This window comes from Trichechus manatus, unplaced genomic scaffold (genome assembly GCF_000243295.1).
Source record: "Trichechus manatus latirostris isolate Lorelei unplaced genomic scaffold, TriManLat1.0 scaffold00202, whole genome shotgun sequence".
NCBI classification, from domain to species: domain Eukaryota; kingdom Metazoa; phylum Chordata; class Mammalia; order Sirenia; family Trichechidae; genus Trichechus; species Trichechus manatus.
In genome coordinates this window covers 4,239,828-4,244,890 of record NW_004444138.1, presented here as the reverse complement: position 1 = coordinate 4,244,890, position 5,063 = coordinate 4,239,828, and the positions used below count along the sequence as shown (strand labels likewise).

Below are 5,063 nucleotides of genomic sequence, written 5' to 3'. Positions count from 1 at the left end.
AGGAAATCAAAAGACACACTGCACTGGGCAAATCTGCTGCAAAAGACCTCTTTAAAGTGTTGAAAAGCAAAGATGTCACCTTGAAGACTAAGGTACGCCTGACCCAAGCCATGGTATTTTCAATCGCATCATATGCATGCGAAAGCTGGACAATGAATAAGGAAGATCGAAGAATAACTGACACCTTTGAATTGTGATGCTGGCGAAGAATACTGAATATACCATGGACTGCCAGAAGAACGAACAAATGTGTCCTGGAAGTACAACCAGAATGCTCCTTAGAAGGAAGGATGGGGAGATTATGTCTTACATACTTTGGACATGTTGTCAGGAGGGACCCGTCCCTAGAGAAGGACATCATGCTTGGTAAAGTGCAGGGTCAGCAAAAAAGAGGAAGACCCTCAACGAGATGGATTGACACAGTGGCTGCAACAATGGGCTCAAGCATGACAATGATTGTGAGCATGGCGCAGGACTGGGCAGTGTTTTGTTCTGTGGTGCACAGGGTCACTATGAGTCAGAACCGACTTGACAGCACCTCACAACAACAGCATTCGTACCGTGGAATACTATACAGCAGTCAAATGAATGACCTAGTACTCATGTCAAGGAGCCTGGCTGGCACAAGTGGTTTTTCATCAGCTGCTAACTGAAAGGCTGGTGGTTCAAATCCACGGCTCCACAGAAGAAAGGAGAACTGCCTCCATAAAGATTACAGCCAAGAAAGCCCTATGGAGTAGTTCTGCTCTGTCACATGGGGTCACCACGAGTTGGGGGCCAAGCTGATGGCAGCTAACAACAGTACTCAAGTCAATGTGGCAAAAGCAAACTGCCCAAGAACACATACAGTACCACAGCATTCATGGAGATCTAAAAATATAAAAGAGAAACCCTGTGTCTTGTTAGGAGTCCCTGGGTGGTACAACTGGTTACGTGCTTGAGTACTAACCAAAAAGTTGGTGGTTCAAACCCGCCAGAGGCACTTAGGAAGACAGCCCTGGCATTCTGCTACCAAAAGGTCACAGCCTTGAAAACCCTATGGAACAGGTCTACTCTGGTACTTGTGGGGTGGCCATGAGTCAGAATCGGCTTGATGGCAACTGGTTAGTTTTTTAATTTTTCTACCTTGTCATGAGTACTTATTTATAGTATATGGTGGGTAGCCTCTAAGATGACCCCGGTGACCCTCCCTCCTGATATTCACCACTCTGTAGTTCCTTCCCAGGTTGGGTTGGGGTTGGCCGATTGTGCAGCCAATAGAATAGCCAGAGGTGAGAGCAAGATCAGGTCATAAAAGGCTGTGGCTTCTGTCTCCTTATGAGAGGAAAGGGAGAGAAGCTTGCAGACTCTTTTACCCACTCTGACACAGTACTCAGTACTTTACTGTCACCAGCTGTTCTCCCTTGCCCTACCCCTGGCTCCAAAGTCCACAAAACTACAGGAGCCTTTTGTTTAGGGCACCCTGGGCAGTGAGAAGAACCACCTCCAACCCCCACGTCTGTGCTGATGTACCTGACCCTCACCCGGCCCTGTTCCTGGGGAAATGTGGAACGCGGGGAGCCAGGCACCTTCTCTGGGGGCTTCTTTGGCTTATACTATCACAGTAAGTGGTTAAAGGCTTACTGTCACTTTCATTTTGGCTTCTTGTCTTCATCAGCTACTTAGGACACCTGGCAGTTCACCACGGCTCTTGCTCAGCTCCCTGACAATGGACGGCTCCTGCCAACACACGTGGGTGAGCTGGGAAGCAGCCTCAGGAAAGACCCGGGGCCAGAACCCCCAGCTGAGCTGCTCCTCCATTTCTGACCTTCAGAGACTGCGTGAGGTAATAAATAACTGGTATGTTTTGGAGTTGGGGCATTGGGGTTCAGTGGTAGAAGTCCTGCCTTCCATGTTCGAGAGAGACCTGGGTTTGATTCCTGGCCAATGCATCTTATGGGCAGCAGCCACTTGCCTGTCAGTGGAGACTTGCATGTCGCTATGATCTGAACAAGGAGCCCTGCTGGCACAATGGTTAAGCAATTGGCTGCTAACCAAAAGGCTGGTGGTTTGAACCTATCCAGGGGCTCTGTGGAAGAAAGACCTGGCAATCTGCTTCCGTAAAGACTACAGCCAAAAAACCCCTATGGAGCAGTTCTACTCTGTAACACGTGGGATCACCATGAGTTGTAACTGACTCGATGGCACCTAACAACATGATGCTGAACAGGTTTCACTGGAGCTTCCAGACTAAGAGGGACTAGCAAGAAAGGCCTGGTGATCACCTTCCAAAAATCACTCAGTGAAAACCCTGTGGATCACAACAGTCTGATCCACAAAGGATCACGGAGATGGCACGGGACCTGGCAGTGTTCTGTTCCGTTGTGCATGGGATTGACTTGACCACAGCCAACAACAAGCTAACAACAACTAGTTTTGGGGTAAGCTGTTGCACAGTGATAACTAATACAAGGTGCTTACACCTATGTAATAAAACGATAAACGTGTAGTAATAATTATAAGAAGAATATACACCAATTTCAGAATAAAGGTTAACTCTGGGGAAGGAGCCCTGGTGGCACAGTGGTTAAGAGCTTGTCTGCTAACCAAAAGGTCGGCAGTTCGAATCCACCAGCCACTCCTTGGAAACCCTATGGGGCAGTTCTACTCTGACCTGTAAGGTCTCCATGAGTCAGAACTGACTGGATGGCAATGGGTTTAGTTTTTTTCACTGAGGAAGGGGTGAGGCTGTAGCTATACTTGTTATTTTTTATTTCTACGACAAATTTTTGGAAAAAAAAAAAAAACATGACAAATGGTTAACATCCACTAAATCCGGATGCTCCGTAGGTGTGTACATAGTATACAGTTTTCTGTAACTGTAAAAATATTTTAAACATTCTATAATCTAAAATAAACACACAAAGGAATAAAAAGGGGGCTGGGTATATATTCCATTTATCACGGCGCTATGGAGCGCAGTCTCCTGTATTGCGGCCCTGAGGATAAAGTAATTACTTTAATAGCTAAACAATTTGCACCAAAGGGGAAGCATACATCAGTGTATATTCTCACTGCTGGTGAAATCAAATGTTTAAGTACCAAATCCTTAAATATATTTAAAAAAAAAACAAAAAAAGCAACAAAAACTTGCATAAGAGAACCTAACATTCACGATGAAATGCAAGAAACATGGTGGCCCCGCCTGGAAGGGCTTAATATTAAACTATTTCCATTGGTAACTCATTTAGGAAATACACGGTTATTATGCTCTCCGCAGTATTAAGTGAACAATACAACTGTTACCATAGTAGCCTCTACTGTAATGGTATTTAGCAAGAGAACGGCAACGGGGGGCAAAATTGCCTTCGTTCTTAGATTCTCTGGGTTAGAAAGAAGGAAAATATTCACAGTTGGGGAATACAGTACTGTTTCTGGTAGTACAGTCACAGTTAACAGAGAAAGGGCTCACTCAAGGGTAACCTGATGGACAGAAAGGGTTCACACTGACCCAGGTCTAAGATATAAAATGGAAATCTATGGGTGGTGCAGATGGGTAGGCACTTGGCTGCTAACTGAAAGGATGGTAGTTCAAGTCCACCCAGAGGCACCTTGGAAGAAAGGCCTGGTGATCTGCTTCTGATAAATCAGCCACTGAAAACCCTATGGAGCAAAGTTCTACTCTGACACACATGGGGTCATCATGAGTCAGAATCAACTCAATGGCAACTGGTTTGGGTTTAAGATATAAAATGACAAACCGCAAAGATCCACTAATATAAAGTGACTATAAAGACAAGTAAGTCTGTATTGATATTTAAGAAGATATATTACAACATATAAAATATGTACCCTGGGTTGGGTGATTTTATTTAAATAGACTATGAATTGGCCAAACAGTCCACATGCAATTCTTCCTTTTTATATATTTTTTCTTCCATTCTCCAAATTGTTACTTTACTTTCCAAGAATGACAGCTTGTTGTAACAAAGATAAAAAGCATGACTTACTTGCTTCATCTTCCAGGATTTCCATTTCAAGGCCATGATTTAGGTATTAAAAAATAATAACCGAAATCTCTCCCTCTCTGCATAAGTCACCTTTGATCATTTGGCATTTTGCCTGCAGGCGTTTCGTCCAAACTCTTCCGGTGGTTTGATCAGAGCGTCAGTCTGCTAAGTCGTCAGGAGGGCCCGTACAGCGTTCCTGACTGTCCTTCAACTATATCTAACGCGTAAGGCTTTCCTTCCATCAAATTCATATTTCCTTCAGTTCCACAAAAAATCACATGCTGTCAAGTCAACTCTGACTCATGGCGACCTCATACGTGTCAGAGTAGAACTGTGCTCTACAGGGTTTCCAACGGCTGATTTTTTGGAAATGGATCTCAAGGTCTTTCTTCCGAGGTGCCTCTGGGTAGACTCGAACCTCCAGCTTTTTGGTTAGCAGCTGATCTCGTTAACTATTTGCACCACTGGTTATATGATCATCTGGCATTTCGCTACAACCTCCCATGTTTTCTTCTGTTATTGTCCCACCACTAGCCCTTTCCCCACCCTCCCCCCTCACCCCCGCTGGCAGGAGGTCCCTAAAACTGCAGGAGTCTTTTGTTTGGGGATCCCTCAGCAGTGAGACAAACCCCACCCTGTGTCTGAGCTGATCCACCTGACCCTGGCCTGGGCACGATTCTTCTGTTACACCTCCTTATCCTTAGTTCTTTTTCTATTGCACATTTGCTTACTTTTTCTCCCCTTCAACATGCTACCAAGGAGCCTCTGTGTGGTGCAAATGGTTAAGCACTCAGCTACTAACCGAAAGGTGGGCCATTCAAACCCACCCAGAGGGGCCTCAGAAGAAAGGCCTGGTGATCTGCTTCTGAACGGTCACAGTCATGAAAATCGTATGGAGCACAATTATACTCTGCAAACACAGGCTCTTCGTGAGTCTAAGTTGACTCAACAGTAACTGTTTAACATGCTACCAGCACAATTTTTTGGACTTCGTTCTGTTCTTGACTCCAAATCCAAAGTATGAAAATGATTTCAGCCCTTTGAAATTCTATTTCAAAATGCTACAGCTATCAC

The 5,063-nt window shown here is 44.9% G+C and overlaps 1 protein-coding gene across 1 annotated transcript in view; it reads right to left on the bottom strand.

Moving 5' to 3' along the window:
• LOC101360622 (beta-secretase 2) overlaps positions 1-5,063 on the bottom strand; it is a 149,722-nt gene that overhangs the window by 35,502 nt on the left and 109,157 nt on the right. The window lies entirely within an intron of this gene.